Genomic DNA, 21,308 nt, shown 5'->3' with positions numbered 1-21,308 from the left:
AGAGGCGAGATTTGGAGAAAAGAAAAATAGGAACGTGTGGAGAAAATAGGGGACAAATGAATCAAATAGAAGTAGTTGCTCATGAATCCTTTCTGAAGCCCAAGCACCTGGTTTGAAGGTTGTCAAGTGACTCTGGAATAGCCCTAGCAGTGTAAGGTTCAATCACACAACTGGAGACAGTATTAATAACAAAAGCTTTGCTTCTCAGTTAACACTAGTCTGACTGACACATCAACCATTGCATTAATACATCAGTCTTGCACAGCCTTCACTTGTTGTCAAAGCATCTGAAAACAAGTTTCCTGTTCAAAATACTGGTGTCCTCTGTGTCTCTCTTACTGAGCCAAATATAAAGTGCCTCCGGAGCCTATTAATTTTCCAAATAAACCCTCTCTAGGCAGGATTTTCTGTCATCCCTCATAGTTAGAGAATTGTCAGCATATTGCTTTATCAAATTCAGATGCTCTTGTATTCTTGGAGACTTCTCTACATTTCTGCTCAGAGATGCTGACTGTTACAGGGTATATTTTCAATTACAAACATACCATCTTGCAATTTAATAGCAGAGCTGTTAAAAGGTATATCAACATGATAACCCAAATCCAAATCCGTAAGGGAAAGAAAGATCCAGCTTGACTGACAGTTCTAGCTAGCTTATTTTTATCACCATTTTAACTAAGGTGACCACTTCTTTTCTCGCAGTGCAGGCATAATGATGTCCTTTGAGTAGACCTCTTTAAATGAACAACAGTTCACATTTGAGTGCAACCATGTCAGATTTCCAGCAATCTTATGGAGAATACTGTGTTTCGGAAAATACCAGTTACCTCCTGAAGCTCCTTCAAAAATCACAAGAGACAATAGTCAAGGGGAGAGGAAAAAAAGAGCAGGAACTAGAGAATAAACATGTACAGTCAGTCCTTTCCTGCCCTACTGGCTCACATACTCCTACTCTCTGATATATTCCACCTCCCTTCCTGAATGCTCCACTTACAATAAATAGAGAACTAGAGCACTCTCCTTGATTTAAGGGTACTGGGTAAATTCACTGATACAGATGCTAATGTCATCATTTAATTAACTATATGAAATGACTTTTACATCCATATGTAGGACCCTGACAGAGCTGTGTTAAGCCTGAACAAATGTTTGCAGACAATTTTTATTCTGGGAAAAAATTACATCACATACTGTTACCTAATGAAGTTATTTCATTTAAACACAGTGATACAACAGCTAACCACAAATGACACAAGACTCCAGATATCCACTGTTTCCAGAGTTCAGCCAGCCTTTATCAGTTTGCTAGTTTCACACCATTGCTTTTATCGTGGTGCCCAGACTACCAAGTCTTTTCGTAGAAGGTCATTCAAATATCCAACCAAGCCAACCCTGGATACTATACTAAAAAAAGCTGAACAAAAGACATGCACTGGAGAAATTCAGTGACATTCCTGTTGGCAATTTTATCATAGACATGTGCTATACACAGCCACTTCAAATGTTGAAAAGCATTTCTCTGCTAGCATGAACCTTCTGTAGCATGAATTGCCTCTACAGATTAACACCAGCGACACTCCAATGCTTATTTATGGCCTACGTACCTCTGGGCAATGACAGATTGTTTCCAGATTTGTACAGAAGGCATGCTGTGATGTCAAAACAAAAGCCATGCTTTCATTAAAACAAAACCATCATGAGTCTGATTACTGAAACAACACATCAGTGACGGATTCTAAATTAAAGACCGTATTGCTTATCAGCCCAAGTCCTCCTCACTTTGGCCTTTTTACTTGCCACCTTTATACGGTCAGACTTGTAAAGCAGAACAATTTCCACCCTGAAGTTCTGGACTGCTCTCCAGCAGGCTTGAAAACTCTGTACCCAATCTAGTTGAAACGCTCGATTTCTGAAGACTAAAAATCAGATTCTCAAGTACCGCATGTAGCACAGTAACCAGACAGAACCACCATCTATCCTTCATACCAGTAAAAAAAAAAAAAAAAAAAAAAAAAAAAAAAGCAGTGATTTTGCAGACTGAGCCTTGTGATGACAGAATCATTCACAGAAGATTCGATATCTCGCTGGCAAAAAGAATACCCCATGACCTTGGAAAAGGTCCAGATACCCTCCCACTCCCTCTGCAGTCGCTACAGAGATGGCAGCTGGGACTCCAGTTCTTGGGGAGAATATTAGACCCATCCCAAGCTTTTCCAGAAAGCAAACTGTTTCCCATACATAGCTTCTCTAGTTAATAGGCGTTCAGAAGCAATACGTACACAACTGTCTGTACATTAGGGTGTGTTCCATAAAGTTATGTTTAAGTACTCAGGTATGGCCCAGTACTTGACATTGTACTTGACTGGCTGCCTGTCTCAGAACTTGCCTGGTACTGCTGGTTTCCTGAGCCTCTCCATCTTGTGCACTGTTGCTGGATTACCAGATGAAACATCTATCACCCACTTTTTGGTTTGCAGAGCCAAATCGAAGCCTTCTTTTCCTTATCATGTACTAGGAAGGTTTGTGTAGCAATGTCTACACTAGCTAGAAATTATTTGCTTTAATCAAGAGATTAAAGTTCTAAAAAAAAAAAAAAATTAGATTTCTTAAAAGCATTCCAAATAGCCTGAACAAACTACTTGACAAGCACAAGTAGGAACAACCTGATGTCTCTCCCCATACTTTTGCAATCACCATTGTCTTACCCCTAAGCACCTTCTTTTCACATTCCTCATCCAAACTGTTAGCTTCCACAGGTTTTTCAAAACCCACGTGTGCCTCCTGTAAGCATTTTTCAAAGAAAAATCCTTGCTCAACGTTTTCTCTTGTAGGAAGATGCAGGCTGGTAAAAACTTTCTGCCTCTCCTCCATCTTCTGGAAAGCCTTGTCTACACATGCTAAATTGGTGCTCACTTCTTTGATCAGTAAGACCAGGTCAGCCTGAGTATTTAATCGAGTTTCCATTTCTTCTCTTACTCGCTGGATTTCCTCAAGCACAGTTCTTATATCCAAGTGACTGGACTTCACCTCCGCTTTGAGATCTTCTTTCACCTGTTGCTGGCTCCTCTGCAGTGCTAACATCGTTCTGATTTCCTTTTGAGATGTTTCCACGTCATGCTTTAGTTCCTTCTGTCCAGCCTGCATCACCTCCTGGCTAGCTTTCACTTCTGCCAACAGAGCAGCGAGGCACTCCATCCCGATCCCACGGGAGTCCTAGGACCTCTTCCAGTGTCACAGCTTCCAAGCAGTCAGGGACATTTGTGAGCTGGTAGCAGATTTCCCCGGATAGCAAGAGAGCTAGCACATCGCCCTTGGTATCCTACCTCAATTTACAGTGTGCTGCAGTGAAGATACTAGGTACAAGTCTAGTACGAGGTGAGACAAAGGCACTAAAAATACTTCAATAAGCAGGGCTCTTGAGCCAGAGCTCCTTCTCAGGACTCAGCCAGAGCACTAATCAGTTTAATTGGCAGATTATGCCACACCTGAATTTTTTAAAATCTTTTGCTGACATCATTGTACGTGGGACGTCACCCCAAAAGCCACTCCCAACAGTCATTTGATCTGTGCATCAATCAAAGTATGCCTGGGCATCAGTAACCAGGTTTGTTGCAACACAGCCAAACACTCTGCAAGAATACAGCAGCCCTTCCTTTGCAACACAAAGGCTCAAAAGGAGCCCAAATTGCCTGCAGGAGCTGAAAGCCAAACAGTTCAACAGCACTTAGTTATTTCAATTGTATATTAAAAAAGGTGATTATGCACCTGTCCTTCTGCTAATGTTTGCAGGGAGGGTTCAGGAGTACATCTGTGGGCAGGCTGGACATTGCCCCACTCCCACTGAACACCCTCCTCATTCCCACAGCTAGCAATGCTCTTTTAGCAGTCTTTGAAAGAACACAGATCCTGAGGAAGCCCTCTAGTCCACAAACAATGAACAGTTACCACAGCAATATGGGAAAACTGACTAACGAGATATTTTGGGCAGGTTAAGGAAACTAAGCCTTTTAGCTACTGGGTGCGAGTGTTAACTCTTCTCTGGAAAAGCTAAGGCTTCTTACTTTTAAGCACAGAACTCATAATAGGTCTAGGCTCCAGGTAAAAACAGGTAGATTAATGACACCAGGCTGTTAGCTGTTTTGTTACACAGCAATTTAATAACCCAGTCATTGGATTCAGTTTGGAAAAAATGACCAACACAATGTAGACCTTGCTTTACAGAAGGCGTCGGTCTCTGCCTTCAAAGAGGTGAGCAGGTATTCAGCACAACACCCAGCAGAGTGGGACCTGGAGCAGCACACAAGCTGGAGCTCAGGTGAGCTTTTACACCACACCTTTAGCCCTGTCATGACTCCAGGATGCTTTCGGAGACAGCGATGATCCCACAGACACCCCAGAGCAGAGGACCTATGCTATCCATCGAAAACCAGAATAACCCCCATCAGCACTGTTTTGGGCTGGGAAGCATCACTAAGAACACCAATAGTCCATGTGTGCACAGATGCAGGATTTCCAACTCACCACAGTGCTGCTGGCCAAAACGCCAATATGGGGAGTCCTGCTTGCAATGGAGGTTTACTGCTTATTTGCCAGTTTGCCTCCTACACTAGTCCAGGCATAGCGATGGGACCAGGAAGGTATCAGAGACACATCCTCCACACAGAGCACCTCATGGCTGGCAGGTATCCCCTGACCGTCCTGCAACTGCAGTGGTATTGCAGCCCCTGGCGGACACAATGCCGATGGTGGAGCTTTTTTCTGAGTCTCTGTATCACCTGCCAGAAGGCCAGACATGGGCTTTCTGATGGGATTTCCCCAGCACAGCTACAGGCTGCAGGTGTAGTTTCTTCCTCACTCAGCCCCTTGCCCCATTTCTAGCTGGACAGCTATCCCGAGAGCTCCTAAGCGTTATTATTCACATACAGTCACCACTGAAGACCAGTACACAAAACAGACTGCAGAAGCACAATCTGAAGTTTGAATCCAGGCAACATCTTTGACAAAAGATTTAGGTGGGTGAAGAGAGCCAGGTATGAGCACTAGAAATATTTCTGCATCCTTAAACCAACACCTGCAGTAATTCAGCTCAGCAGTGTAACTCTTCCTTCCAACCTTCAGCATACCTCAGCAGTTCCTAAAAATCTCATGAACAGAGGTGAAGCACGTGCAGAGACCTTGTCAGACACTTCCTGGCAGCAAATGAGAATCCAGCCAAATTGATTTCCACTGGTTCAGTTACGATACAGGTGGAGAACAGGTGTCTGTCTCTCTGTGAGAGGGAGGGTATTCACCAGGCTCATAGATGTAACCATCCAAGATCTAAATCTTCCTGACAGCTTTTGGTAGTCGACACAGATCCTGTGTTTATACTAAGAGGAACACCTCAAAGTGCCATTCTGCATAAGTTTCATTTTCTGATGATTTTAAAAGTATAATTCCATGAAGAGTGCATGCAGTGATTTCAGCTGGGTTAAAAAAAAAAAAAAAAAAAAAAGATGGTTTGGGGGTAAAAAAAAGGGGGTATCCAACTGATACCCCCTGGTCCCTCTGTAGAGGAACAGGCTCCTCCAGACAGTGGCTCAGAGCAGAATCCTAACTGGGGCATCAAGGAGGGCTTGAGGGACGCCTTTCTCTGTAAGCTACATTGAAAGCCTAGCTGACAAAGCTCAGGTGACTAAACTAGGCGCTGCAACTGTCATTCCTGTCTAGCATCACCAAATCCAAAGGCCGCAGCCTCCTTTCTACATGTGTGCGCACCCACCCCAACTGCAAAGTGCTCTCTGCTATAATGTAATACACTGTGAAGAAAAGCTGTCCTTGGAAGCTGGTCTCTTGTTCTCTATGAATACATTAATTCCATCCAGAACACAATCAATGTGTTTGGTACATTCCTCACTCAAACTAAGAGGTCTGATTACTAAGGATTCTTTGGTGATTTGTAAAGATCATCCACTTCACAGGTGGCAGGTTTCACAGGAAAGGCAGGTTTCCTTTACTTTTCTCCACTGTGGAAGACACACTTCAAAAATTTACCTAAAATTAAATTTATAGTAAGATACTACAAAGCAAATGGAAAGTCTACAGACGTTGCTGGTACTCAGAATTTTACAACCCATTTCTCAACAGGAATACTTAATAGCTAATGACACATGGACAATAGTTTTCATCAATGCACAAGTTTCCCAACCTAGAATTCATCATCTCAGAATTACCCATTTCTACTGCTGTACATCAGCTTCTGCTCCAGCTGAGATGCCTTTATCCTTGATGCATCTCAAGTATCTTAATGTCTTCTCCTCTTTAGGAAAAAACCCTCCAGATTTCATAGACTAACAGAAATCAAACACTGATGAGAATTTCCTCTCAAGAGTAAATTAATGATTAGAGCAAAACAAAAAAAGCCTTATTAAAATAAAATCTGGTCTGTTTGAGTGGGATATGTTTAGGTTTTTGGGGGTCTTATTTTTAAAGTATTTCTTTTGTTTTACAGAAACACAGAAATCTTTTCTACAATTAGCTACCAGCAAAACACAAAACATCCCTATTTCTGTAGCTCTAATATAATAATAAAATCCATGAAGTTAAAACATCCGAGAAAAGCACCATGCATAGTTTTGAAGTCAGCACAGAAACCCGCTAAACCACAGTAACAGTTATATTTTACAGTGTTAAGTAATACAGCACATTTGAAATATTAAACAAAGGAATTTACACAAAGCTTACAATGAATCATTCAAAAAAATCCATTACTTTGACCTTCTGGGTGGTTTCATGTTCTGTGAGGCTGACCAGTTTGTACAACTAGGACTGGCATCAGACTTAAAACAGCAACCAGATATTTTCACTTCCCAAACATAAAAGAGGAAGCATCTAGTTGCATCTATATATTGACTTTTCCCTTTTCCAAAAAGTCTGTTTTATACCTAATTACAATTGGTAACTGACACACTTTCCCACTAAAAAAAACAAAACAAACAAAACAAAAAACCAACAATGCACAGACGAAAAAAAACCCCACCCTTGGACTTGTTGGCATTAGGCTGGCAAAGAGTTTGAGAACTAAGGAGAAAGACCAAATTAAAAATGAAAAAAGAGAGTAAGAACTAGAAGGGGCTAAAGAACAGAGTACTTGCTACGTATAATAGGAGCAAACACTTGGACAAGAATACGTCCTTGCAAACTAGATATATACTCATATTTATGAAATCAGCCAAGTTACAACTAAAATATTGACATAAAGGTAAGGAAATGCTGCCAATGCATCCCACAACACACACAGAACCAAGTTATGGAAAGCATTACCAAACATGTATCCTGTACAATCTTAACAGCCATCAAACACTTATAGCTGTGTTCAGGGAAGTTTTGAGCTGGATTAAATTTCTCTAAATACACCAATAAACACTAAAGTAAACTTGAAGGTCCACCTGTTTTTATTAGAGCCTGAAGAACAGATCTACACTGCTGACCTCTGCTCTAGATGCTTTATCTTTTCCTCCTGTAAGCGAGCTAGTCCCTTTGATGCAGTACGGTGTGACCCATGGGTCTGATTCGGTTTTTTTTTCCTGCAGGAGTTATCAAATCTCAGTCTCACATCTGAACCGGCCCATAAACAAGTACATAACTTTGCCTTGTATGTTAATCTTTACACAGCTAGTTCTGAAGCCTCAAAAAAACCTCTACAATTCTCCCGCCATCATCCCCCACCACCTTCCCCCCTGCTGCAATGCATACAAGCTATTTGAGCAATGCAACAGAAAGACCGATCAACCATTTGATCTCACAGCTTTGATTTTAAACTTTGCCTCGTGACAAGCTACAGCACTTCAGAGAGGGAGACTTAAGAACATCCATACAAATAAGGAAGCTGTTGGGTTTAATCTGCAGCGGTACATACGTTATCTTTGAGAGGACCTGGAAGTTTGGTTAGCTGTAAATTACCACCCTAAATTCTTTCAAAACTCCTGCTCTGGGCTATAAACCCAGGAAGTAGTTTCAGGCAAATGTACAGGGAAAGCAGTCACAAAAATAAATTAACGGTGTCTGCAGAGGGCCTGACAGGCTAGACTTGGATGGAAGCCTTCCGATGCCCCCCAGCTGCTCCACAGCATGGTCAACTGTAATTTTTGCCTGCACCCAGCTTGGCAAGTGGCGAACACACACCCTCCTGCTGTGCCTCTCAGAGTCCGGGCTGGTGACTGTACAAACACAGACTCCTGAAGAAGTGATGTTTCGTTTCTAAGCTCTGCCTCAGGCCTGTCTGTATAAGCTGGTATAGACAGCCCCAACTTGCTCTGTTCACACTTCAAGCATGCCAGTCATGAGCCAGTTCTAGTCCACAGCAAAATGTCTTCATTTTTCAGAGTTGTGCCTGGATAATTTGCCCAACTGAAATGCTGAAGATGCTGTACCTCAGGAACTTTTCCAGCTACTTATTTAGCTGGTCTTGTCTCAGGGCAGCTGGAGTAGAGAAACAGCACTTCTCATCTTGCATCTCCCCCTGCATCAACGTGGTCTGAAGTCCAAGATGACAACTAAACGCTTCCTAAAGCGGCACGGCAGCTCTCCCTTTCCTTTACTCTTACCATAACCTCTTGAGTTTACCTTCTTTAAGGTCAGGCACTAACCCATGTCCAGGAACATCAGCTTACTTTAGCTGCCATCAAATCCTTTTCAAGTTGTTCTGAACAAAACAACCAACCACCACCACAGAGGCTTTTGAAAAGGTTGCAGGAACTGAACAAAATTTAACTGCAGGCAGGTAAAACCTGACCTAGATGCTTAACCTGACTCAGCAGGATTAAAACATACACAGCAGAAATCCCTCTACCTTTCTTTGCAGGGGTACAAAGGTTTTTCAGCATATATTTTTAAATGCCATACAGCCTGGAGGGGGAGTGCAGAATCATCACATGTTGTTCCAGGCATTCAGTCTGAAGTACTGTTTCTAAAGTCTGCATCCATCCTGCCACGCCAACTCATCTGTTGACTTACAGTATTATAGCACTTTTAGCCTCAGTACAACATCTGAAATCCATCCCTTTTCGCTCCTCGCTTCTAGCCACAAAACTGTATATTCTCTTTATATACACAATAGCGAAAAGGAAAGGGAAGTCTCAGATGTATTTACATACTTCAAAGAGTTCTATGCCTGTTTAACGTTTTAATCACAAGCTTAACACACACATATCTTGCAGCACTGGCCACATGGGGTTTCATGCTGGCAGGAGCAAGTCTCTTCTGAAGCAAAACATATTAGCATGTCAAACACTTCCCTGTCCGTTACAATGCTGAGTATTAGTTAAGAAACCGAACTAAGAAGCCTAAAGCTGTTACCTAGAAACTATAATACACCGCGTGCGGCTCTTTATTAGCTTCCTGCTTGTTGACACAACAAATGGGGCATGAACAAACAGCACCATTTCATTACGGCATACTTTACACAGAAACACGGGTGGAAGAGGAAACCTGCAAATACAGACACATGGGAAGAAACCAAGAGATAGCAAGCAAGGCCAGTTTTCCAGCCACACACCTTTCTAAGTGAGCTTTTGCACCATCTCCACAAAAGGCTCAGGAACCCGAAGCAGTCCTTAACTCCTTCTGCACAAGGGTTCTTCTGAAGACAGATGCCAACCTACTCCTTGCCAGTTAATCTGACACATACTTCATACTCTTTCAGGCTCTGAAGTGATAAGGCACAGATTGTAGCAAGCCCTCTCCGCTACCATGTGATGGTCTGGACTTTTTCTGTTGGGTTATGAGCATGCTCCTGCCATCTTTTCATGAGGGAAAGAGAACTCTCCCTGCAATCAGGAGGTGCTGGGGGCAGCCATGACTTCAAGGCAAACAAAATACCAACAATCCAAGTGTGACATTGCACTAAGGCTCCTGAATAAGCCTCAGTACATCATCCTTCCAGTTCTTACCCCAACAGACTCCTACCCACATGACAGCCTTTGAACTGGGTTCCCTGCAAGTAAATGCCTATTAAAATGAACCAGCCATCAAAGCCTCAGTATTTCTCAACCAAAAACATGCCTTCATCTCAGTGATTAACACTGATGTGTCTTTGTTTCCCTAAGATGCTACCTGTTCTACAGAATATGGCTCTCAAGCTTGTACAACCATTTTAGGACACTGTCAAATGCATTACTGATCACCTGGAACACAGTGCTTTTTCCCCCTAAAGGAAACATGTTGACAACACACATTTTTGTTTGCCAGTAATTTGGTATGATCTGTTACTATACTGATTAAGCATACAGAATCTCCGTGTCGCATTAGCCTTACTCACATTTCTGAAGATTATAATTTATGTTTTACAACCTACATTAACCTTATACCGAAGCTTTGCAAGGAGCTAGATTACGATGTTTGTAAAGGCACCTAAACAGCATCTGAGAAAATGCATTGCCTTCCAAATTGCTGGTGGCTTCCAAAATAAAAGCACAAAGACAAGTGTTAGCTCAACTCACATCATTGCTGCAACTGCCTCATCAACCAGCCTGTGCGTATTTTAAAGAGCAAGTTTTGAAGGAAAGTCTGGTGATCAACGCTCTTGAACTGTGCCCTACGCTGTCTTAGTGTTACACATTTCTTTGTCATTTCACCAGTAGCTGTTTCTTTTCCAGTCTTGATTATGCCAAAGTTAGTATCGGGTGAGATGATGTCAAGCAGCCATGCATTTTGTCAACCCTAGTAGTGGTGCATTGGCAAAGTCAGTGATGATGGCAGGAAAGAGTTTAAAAAACACTTCAAAATAGCAATGTCCAAATTTTCTAGCAGATTAAAAGATTGGAAGGGATAATCTTTACAAGTCACATTTTACAAAGGGCTTAAAGGAGTCCCAGACTTGAACACTAAGTGTGTAATTAATGTATCAGACAGATGTCTGCCTATTAAATGCATAGTACACACGCAAGTCTGACTAATACTCTGAAATCTCAGCATTGTGCCCATAACACTTTTTACCTTACCTACTACAGGCCTATCTTACAGAAGCACTAGTTGAGTTTTGAATACTTAATATACAAAGTGATTTTGTCTTAATATTGCATTCACAATATATTTAGTCAAGTTTACTGGAACTGTAATTGACGTAGGTTTTCATCTAGCTAGTACATATAAAGCATGAATATGAGCCACAAATCAACTACAAAGATAAAAATATTAAGCCCACCATACATTCAGAGATGACTACGAACTAAAACAAATTTGAAATGCCATGCAATTTACAGAAGACAACTCTAACATGCACCAGCTAGACTACCAGTGGATCAGGGTTGTTCTGATTATTTTCTGAATAACCAAGAGCAATATTGATGCTTGATTTCTTAGCCTGTCCTGAACTAGGACAAAGCCTGACACATGCTAGTTAACCATACAGTGCTACATACCACTGTCTGAGGGAAAAGGAGGGGGAAGATGGTAGAACTAGTTTATTGTACTAATAATGCAAAGCCTGGAGCATGGATGTTTTGATATGAGAGAGATTAGCTGTATGTACACTAATGAAACAACCCTTCATCCACCTTAATAAAAACTACTGCAGCAAGTCATCCATTTCTAAGGACAAAGATGACAACAGGATGGAACGTAATTGCATGAGGATGTGTTACGGTGTGCTGACGCCTTGGCCAATAAGGACCAAGTTAAAGTTTGTGACCTATATCCCAATCTATTATCCTTGGTTTAGGCATTTGAATTTTGCTACATCAGTTCATCATATAAGCCACAGGCAACCTTAAATCTTTGAATTCCCTAGCTTTTCAAGGGAAAAAAATTGCTTTATTGAAGACTAGCAATTATGTTTACATAAGGGATTTACATTTAAGCAAGTTTCTAGTTCGGGTATTGCTCTGAGTAGGCAGAGAGACACTGAAGCAGTCCTCTTTTTTTCTGCATACCTTCTTATAGTTGCAGCTGTGCCTTGTCATCCCTGAAACACACACCTGCACAAAGAACCAAGCAAAGTGTGATGCTGAAGACTGATGTTCCTCACTCCTCTCTGCTCCTATTTCCTCCCCTCTGTCTTTTCTCTCCATTTCCACCGCCGGTACAAGAAGTTGCTCCTTGTTGTCTGGTGCCCTCTACTGCTTCATCACAAGTACAGGACATGGCATATTTTTGCCCTTCGTTCTGCAGCCTCTGTCTACAAAGTCAAGACCCAGTCAACTGGGACAGGGAATCCCACCATGATTAGTTCCTACCATCTGCAAGACTTTCCCAGATCTCTTTAATTGCCTCCGCAGTGCAAATCCTGATCCCTTCTTCTTACCTCCACATCCTTCTTGGATACACTCAGGGCTGCCAATTTCCCTGTCTGCAGATATTTAGACGTGGAGTAACTTCACATCTGGGAAAAGACTTTCAGTAGGGAGAGAGAGTGTGTGCGTGTGGTGTTACAGGAAGAAGCCTGCTATATATCCGCGTGTGTGTAGGAAACCCTCACACAACACCAGAGAGTAGAATGATGTCAAGACAACCTTTCTCCTTTTCCAGCCTTTCCAAAGATCCCAGCTCTCACATGTGATCAGGGTGAAATGCCTGAAGCACAGCTGGAAAGGAAGAAGCCATCTGAGTTACAATGCTTGAACTCATTCCTTCCTTAGTACTGTAGTCCACCTTACCATGCTCAGCATCAGAAACACAGGGCTGGAAGAAACCTCCAGAAACCATTTACATCACTCCTTGTTGAGGCAAGGTCAACACTACCTAGACATAAAAGGCATTTCACCAAACTGCTCAACTGTTTCAAGTCTCACCAGAAAACACCCCCCTGCATTTTTTCATGATATCTTTTCTTCCAGCTCAAACCTGATCTGATTTCACGTAGATTAAATCACTGACTATAATCTCTCTATGTGCCACATATTTCATACAGATACTAAGAGGCTAGCTGAGAAGTTTTCTCTTCTGTTCTCACACGTGCACGGCAGTCTCCTATGTTCTGGGAAGTCAGATATGTAGGCAGCTTAACTATTTTCAACTACTTTTTATTATGCTTCATTCCAAAAGGGCTGGAAAGCATTATAAGCATGCTAGGGATAAACATCAAGTAAGTGGGAGAGACGCTGTTACAAATCTGAGTAAGGGAAGTTAACAGACTTAATTTTATGCATTATAAATTTATTCTAGATCTATGTATCAAACTTGGCTCCAACAACCCTAGGCTTTAACAGATAATTGTAGGAAGGTCTTCAAACAAATCCAAACTGGATTCTTACAGCATACAGAATTAAGACTTTAAGTTTGAAAATCACTTTCTCCTTATGTACTATGGAGGTCCACTTTGTTGCAATAAAGGCAAAAAAAAACCCCCAAAACAACCCATAACTAATTTGGAACTCTAACTGAATCACTGAGCTTCATTTCATCAATTGTGCCTGCCCCTAATTCAATGTAGCAATTCCTCCTTCACAACCAACACAAGATTAGTTAACTGCCAGAACATTTATTAGCTGAGCTTAATGTTAGATTCAAGAATTTGATATTTCTCTCTATTTTTTCTGAACTGCTCAAAGTTTTTCAGAGTAAGAATCTATGTAAGGCTCAGTAATTTGCAAGGAACCATAATCTTTCCTTGAGAACAACTGTACAAGAGACCTGTAAAATACATTTTTGACCACAAGACTAGCACATTAATATGCAACATCATTTCTTATGCAGTATCTGCAGCTATCTTGGATGGAGAGGACAGAGTGGCTTTTAGTTTGACCTCAGAAACTATTTATTCAATCACAGTAGTATGAGCTGATGTTATATGACTGTAACAAATGCCACTGGACTTAAGCATGGCACTGAAATGCTGCCTAAAGGATATTATGGAAAAAAAAAAAAGTAGGACAGGCAGTGGGAACTTAAAGAGCCTCCAGAGTCTTGGTTGTATTTTTTATTATTGCCTTTGTGCCAAAACTGTTTCTGAACATATCCTGCAATGGCCCCCTATGTTTGTGAAACTCTAAATACATTTAAAGACAAATAAATCAAGATTGGACTCAAACTCACTTTTGTTCTTTAAAAAGCGAGGTGATAGCACTTCTAAGCATGTAGGAAGCACTGTAATCAGTGCTAAGTTATCCATAATAATCATACTTTATCTACCAAAAGATCACTAAAAAGTTCAGTTCTAACATCTTCCTCATAAAATAGATGAGTGCAGTTTGCAATTTCAAATTACAAAATAAATAGCTAACATTCAAATTCTCCTTTTGGTACATAGAGATTCACTTTTTAGAGAAGTCACAAATTTCTGAGTATAGAGTATAAAACAATTCCGAGACCAAGCTAGGACATGAATTTTGCCCATGGATTAAAAAAAAAAAAAAAAAAAAAAAATTCAGTGATGATATAGGCATGATTTAAGCTTACAGGTTGGAAATGAACTGAGAAAAAAGTTTACAGTAACTGCTTCACTTCCCAAATCCCTTCAAGAATCACCCCTAGAGCATTTAAGAGCTACGTAGAAAATGCTAATGTAGCATTTTCAACATTGTTCATGATGGTATCACCCAGTGACCTTGTTTCAATCAATACCTCATTTGGTTTTCACAGCCCCAAATGGCAACCCAGCAGGCTGTGCCTCCCCAGCTACGCTGACTTTACTTGATGAGTTCGGGTTCAGTCCCAAATTAAGTGTTTTCTCATAACTAAAAAAATAACCAAGCAGTTACATTGCTAAAAGTGTTAATCCGTACCATTATTTCCACACAACAGAGCAGAGGCATACATTTACCCTATTTGCAGAGGACTACCCTGGCATGTCTCAAAGATCATGTAACGGAAGCTGCATTAAGCTTTTGCTATATGTAACTGGAGGATTATCTATTTCTACAACTGTTTCATAGCTCGGTTAAGACTCCACGTTACTCTAGATCAGTACTGTTTTTCTAAGGCACTAGAAATGGTATTTGCACATATCCATCTCCACCGGGCTGGTTCACAGAGCACAAGTTATTTTTACTTTTATATATATATTACTATTCCAATTTACAGTTTAAGTACCTGTGCTATTCATCCTTTTGATTACACAGTTAACATGAAGTAAAGTCTCTGCAGAATGAAGGAAAATTTAAGCAGCCACCAAAATTAGAGATATGCTCTCAACTTTAGGAAAACGTATTTTAGAAAGCAGCAGCATAGCATGTTTTAAGGAATACCAGCATAGTTGAACACATGTCTAAAATTAACCTTGAAATGGTATTTTAAAGCTACCCTGGTGGTGAAACACAATTTGCTGGTCAACAGAATAAAACAGCATCTTATTAGAACCACTTCAGTTGCTGCTGGTTAAAATCATCCATGTGAACTCAATCTTCCATGCTTCAGCGCAAGTGCAAGACAGAAAATATGACATCTGAAGTGCTCCTGGAACAACCCCTTTTCAAAAGAGACACAAAACGCACTTACACAATTCCTGGCAGTCACATGCTATAGTTAAGGACCTATTTGTGTATTTCCTGTTATGTTAAAGAGTTTTCCTATTATCAAGCGGCAAAGATGTCTCCTCAGGGACATGCCTAGAACATTGCACACCATTGTTTCAGGAACAGCCTGAGCGCAACCCAACGGAGCCCATGTGAAAACATCTTGCCAAGCTGAAAACAAAACAGAACAGGGCAGCACCCAGCACTTTTGTTAGCCACAAGACATAATACGTCCCCACCCTTTGAGAGGCACACAGTCCTGCTGCTGCTTGCTGACCACACCTGGAAGTTAAGGGACTTCTCTTCCCAATGATTCTTAGCCAAACCGTCAACTAAAGATCGCTGCGGCAAAGGCTGCCCAACAGATACCAGTGCTCCCCTCCAGCAGGGATTCCTTGCCATGCCTGCTGTGGAGACCAAGCAGTTCCTGTGGAGCAGGTTTAAAACATTCATTACCATTCTTTGCATTTGATGTTCCCCTGAGTCTCTTCTGTTTAAGCTAACAAGCAACTACGACGACAGCGACTTACATTTTTGCTTAATTGGGTGGTGGGCAGAGAGGGAGGGAAAGAACACTACAGAAATTTTCTTGAGGAGCTGATACCTCATGTAATGGCAGTGTTCACTGGGGTACACCCGGAACTTACCGCAAAGACCAAAACCTCTATGTGAGGTTAATCCCTATCAAAGATCTCTAACTACAAACGCCTCTACTTGTGCCACTAACAGGTGCAGCAAGAAAAATATTCACTGTACGTTACACATGCACCTTGCCTTCCTTGACCCTAATCCCTAGCTGGGGGGTCCCTCCCAAGACACAGGAATACAGGTTTAATAGGGTTATGCTATTAATTTCATACTAGGAGGTGGGGTTTTTTTTGAGCAGCAAAATGTCTTAATTTGATAAGCGAGTTAAGCAGGTGGTACTGTAATATTTGTGGAAATAAGTGAGCCTTGATTTTGTATTTGTTATACAACAAGTGGCCTATGCTTACAGTTAAGGAAAGCAAAGTTTTCTAGCCTTCTGTTTTATTTGGAACAGAGTAATTTGCAACTGGCTTTGTAAGTTCACTCATTCTTCTGCTGGAAGCATTTCCAATATTCCTGTTTAACTACTTCAAATATTTGAAAAGGCTTAGCACAAAGTCTGTTCTTGTAATAAGTATAAATATAACATTTTTAATAATTTAAGTGCTTCTGATATTAGCAATATTCACACACAGATAAAAATGAAGGCTACTGGAATATCTGAGAGTCTAAAAATATTATTAAAGAAGTGAAGTCATTAATGAATATTATCTGTTACACTTTCCCGACTTTTCTACTGAAGGACTGCTAGTTCTCTTTAAGAAAAGGATGAGCTTTCATTAGAAGAATTTCACCACAGATGTTCCCAGCTGTCCTGTTTCCTGCCTAACTAAAAGTATTTCCATAACATCACATAGAAACTCTTTACACGAGCATCTTGAGAAAGAACCTTTACTTGCTATAAATGTATAAGCAGCATACTACCATGACAAGAAGTAGCAAAAATAAATTTAACCAGGACTGGAACACTGGATCCTGAGTTATTAGCACCCTCGCTACAACCACTAGACATCAGTAAAGATTATACCAATAGAAGGTTCATAAATAGCAACTGTAAAGAAACATCTCAACCAGATACAAGCCAGGTTATTTAAGGTGGGTGATTTCTATGTTTGAGTATGTGGACAGCTAAATTGAATAGGGTTTTTTTTGTTGGTTTTTGTTTTTGTTTTTTAAGAAGATTTAAAATTGTAAGTTATACTGTGGATGCATTCATTTTTCAGAAGATCAAATGCTATTTTCTTCTCCCTGTAGGACTGAGAACAGAAACAATACTCCATGACCAGGAAAAGGTAATGGGGAAGAGCGCTGTTGGTAGACATGGTTAGAAAGGTGCTGGTGATCCCACTAACTGTAATCTAAATCATTAATTAGTAATTCTGCAGCACTAGTTTACCATATTATCATGGCAAAAATAATTGCTTAATCTCCTCTTAAAAATAAGATTTAATTCAATCAAATCTTTCTGACAACAACACTACTCCGTTGGACCACAGACAGCAAATACGCCTAGAGAAGAACAAACAGAGGTACAGGTGAACTCAGCAAGCTAGCCAGCTTGACCAATGCAGCCTTCATTGAATTTTGTTCTGGGGAAAGACAAGCCAAGAGAGATGGGGTCTGCTTGCAAATAATTTTCCAAATACGTTAGTTTTTGGTATGACATTTGGTGAAACAGTCAAGAGCTGTTTGGAACACCAGCACTTTTCCTAACGGCATCAAATCTATCAACTTTAGACCTACGTTCTTCCTATGCATCATGCCACTCAGGGATTCGAGTTTTTTTTAAATAATAAAAACAGGGGAGACACTGCTTCATTATACGACACTAAATCAACAGCCAATCTATAACCAGAAATTGTCATATTTTGCCACTGATTGCAATGAGAGTGCTAAGTGTGGTCCCAATCTATTCAGTACTGCCTCCACAGTACTTAACATATAATGATACTTGATTAACTGAGGATGCAAGAAATTTTTTTGCCCTCCACCCCCCTCCCACATCATAGTTCTCTGTGCCAACAAAGGAAGAAGGGTAACACAACAGTGAGCCAGTTGGCTGCAAATACTCAAAATGTTGCATTCTAGCACTGAAATTTCACGGTATCCTTTTCCTCAAAAAAGCTACTGCTTTATGCCTTAGAAAGTTCAAATTAAAAGGACTAAATAGGTAGTAATGCTTTATTTGTCTGAGTGCTGCAAGCCATTTCTACTATGGTAACAGATTCATTTGCACAAGCTGCAAATCTGGTAGAGGCAGCTTTTAAAAGTTTAAGTCCAGTTTTACCACACTGGAAATCCCCCAAAGTAATTTAAAAGCTATTCAGGGTTTTGAAGTGTAATTGTAGCTACCTGTCACTTTCAAACCCCAACCTACTTCATAGCAATAGAAGTTGCAGCCAGACCCTTTTCCCCATTAGACATATCAAGTGGGAACAAATGCACACTTAGAATATGCAATGATATTAGCAGAGATAATTTGCTAGGTCCTTTATATTTACTCTCCAATTAACTATTCTTCTATGAAGTTGGGCTTGAAGCAGCAATTCTGTTTATTTCATGTTGACAAATACTTGAGGCATCCTTCACATATAATTAATCCGTTTAAGTGAAGCAATAACAAAATCCAACATCACTCACTACAGCGGAGCCAGAATGCAAAAGCTGCCGTACATCTGCTTTTCACAGTGCTCTAGTTCTTCTTTCTCCAAAGATTTTTTTTTGAGCAAAACTCCTCATTTACATTCATTTTCATGCTTTATTAAATATATGCACAGTTTAATTGTTAACATCACATATAAGTTATTGTTTTGACTTTGCCGTGTTTTTTCTTGGTTTGTGGGGTTTTTTGGTGGGTTGTTTTTTTTTTTTTAAGCAGCTCCCTTCTGCTATCCAGGCTTCCTTTGAAATGAGCTACTGTTATCTTCAGTTTATACCCATTGTAAATGCATCAATTGGATGAGACTTGGATAGAATACAAACTATACTTACAAACTCCAAAACAGAGCCCTACCATCTGAAAATAAGACCCTCCAGTTAGCTATCACCTACATGCCTACCGAAGCTATGACCTATTAAAACTGAACTCAAGCACACCAGGCAGGTCATTTAGCACCCAGTCTTGAATAGATGAAGTCAAGAGCAAAGTCTCATTCACTTCAGCAGGAACATGATTAAATCCAAACTCCCCCATGACGAATGGTTTCCAGCTATCCAACTTCTTTTGCTCAGAATACGTAAGCTGGCTTTACTTCTGAATTTTTCCTTGGTAGGTGACACAAATATTTAACATACTCATCCTGTATCAAATCTCTTCAGCAGACTTTTCGATTTAGAATACTCAGTAGGGTTGAGTGTGTTGGGTAGCTTTCTACAGTTCTATATTAAACTGTAGCATCAGACATTAATCAGTGCTTCAGTTATTCTTTGGGGGGGGAAGGGGAAAGCATATGAACAGTTAAGCAACTCTTGACACCTGAGGCTTTCAGAATCCTCCTTTAAGTGCACTGCTTTGCAATGTGCAGAAGTAATTTCATAGTTCCCAATGTGATCTGAAGCAGGACTTAGGGAAGAAATCCTATTGGAAAAGGATGTCATCTGTGATGTTTGCTTGTTGCTAGCAAGGCAAAAAGGAAATTTTTAAAATTGGTATTGCTGTAATGACATCAGCTACTGTTTGTCCTCTGAGACACCTCTTATTCCCCAGGTAATAAGAGAGTAACTAAGTTTAGCAAGCAATAGAAGTCACCAGAGAGATAAGAGTACTAAGTACAGTTTGCTTAGGGGAAGAAGAGAAAGAGGAAGAGCAGCAAGAAGGGCTGGATGAAAATATTTTGAGATAAAACAGTTTACCACAAAAGCAACAGTACAGTTCAGTATACAAACCTTGAAAAACTCTGAACAAAAGGCACAAGAGCTTTGACCTCCATTTGCAAAACTAGTTCTTGTCTAGAAATTTATCTTTATGGAAGAGAAAACTTAAGTAACTCAAAATGACTATTTTGAATCATTCATAAAAGAGTGTCTTTCTCCGGCAGTTTATACAGGATCATATAGAGATGATGATTTACTCTGTCACACCACTGACGCATGAAGAGCATAAGAGCACTTTAGTCACTCTGGTAGAAGTCCTTAACAGTTTGATAAAGGAAGCAAATGGTGTATTTCATCACTGAAAGACACTGGCTCATACTTAACTCATACCTATCATGTTTATGCAGTTCTGAAGTGTTGAGATTTTTCTTGCAGTTACTTGCTACAAATAAGTTTTACAAGTCACAGGATGGGTAAATAAAGTATTTCCTGAAGCATTTCAGTGTTTTTGTTTTGCTGAAGAGGACACTCATTATATACAGCTAACAATGCAGGTGTACTATACTTCCAGCAGCTGAGAAAAATGACACTTTGATGTCTGCCTACATTTAAAGGGAGAAGAAGCTTCTGGATATGATGACCTTGAAGCAGTGTAGAGCACACAGCGATAGAAGTTAGACACAAGGCAACAAGCTAAGTGACCTTAAGAAACACTTTAAATTTTACAGCAAATTTCCTCTGGATTTATTCCATTCCTAGATAAAAAATCCAATTTTATTTGGTTTCCCCTAAACAGGCTGTATATTTACGCTGCAAGATATTTGAATTACTCCTGTTACTTTGACACCTCCACATGGACAAGATGTAAGCAGTGCAAACGCACTCCAGCCCAAGAATCTATTTCGCTATAAATACAATGACTAATCTAGACTAACACCACCAGTATAAACACCTGGATGTTCAGCCATACTACATACTGTGAAGAAACTGCAGCAGGCTGCTGCAAAATATCCTCAAGTCAGAATGAAAACCCAAGAGCGAGTTTCATACTCTTCTTCACAATAGTGCTTACATCTTAATTTCACCAAGTTACTGCACTGCAAACTGTCAGCCAAGACATGGCAACAGAACAATCTAACTTGACCTGTGCTCCAGACTAATTTAAAACTCCACATTTCAACAACTGCCGTAAGTATCTCAAGGATGCTCCACAGTCATTCAAGGCAGTCGGTCTATGCTATTACAAAAGGGAGCAAACGATGAAATCCATGATACTGCTTATGAAAAGTGCAATCTACACCAAAACTGGAACTGAATGTTGCTTACACAACATACATATATATTCACATTTCTGTGTGGACCCCAAAATTCCTTTTTTCAATTACTCCCTCTCCTATTTGTTGATACAGTCCCTAGTATATTCTATTTCTCATTGCTTATGTGACCTTGGAAAGAAGCCACATGTCATTTTAATCCAAT

The 21,308-nt window shown here is 40.3% G+C and overlaps 1 protein-coding gene across 3 annotated transcripts in view; it reads right to left on the bottom strand.

Annotated features, from left to right (window-relative positions):
- The window catches only part of MTUS1 (microtubule associated scaffold protein 1), a gene marked incomplete at its 5' end in the record, with an annotated part of 93,407 nt that overhangs the window by 32,608 nt on the left and 39,491 nt on the right, over window positions 1-21,308 (bottom strand). The gene's annotated exons all lie outside the window — the stretch shown is intronic.

The sequence above is a fragment of the Platalea leucorodia genome, assembly GCF_965183815.1.
Source record: "Platalea leucorodia genome assembly, chromosome: 6".
Classification (NCBI taxonomy): Eukaryota; Metazoa; Chordata; class Aves; order Pelecaniformes; family Threskiornithidae; genus Platalea; species Platalea leucorodia.
Note: the sequence above shows the minus strand (reverse complement) of the source record. Positions and strands in the feature narration are given on the sequence as shown.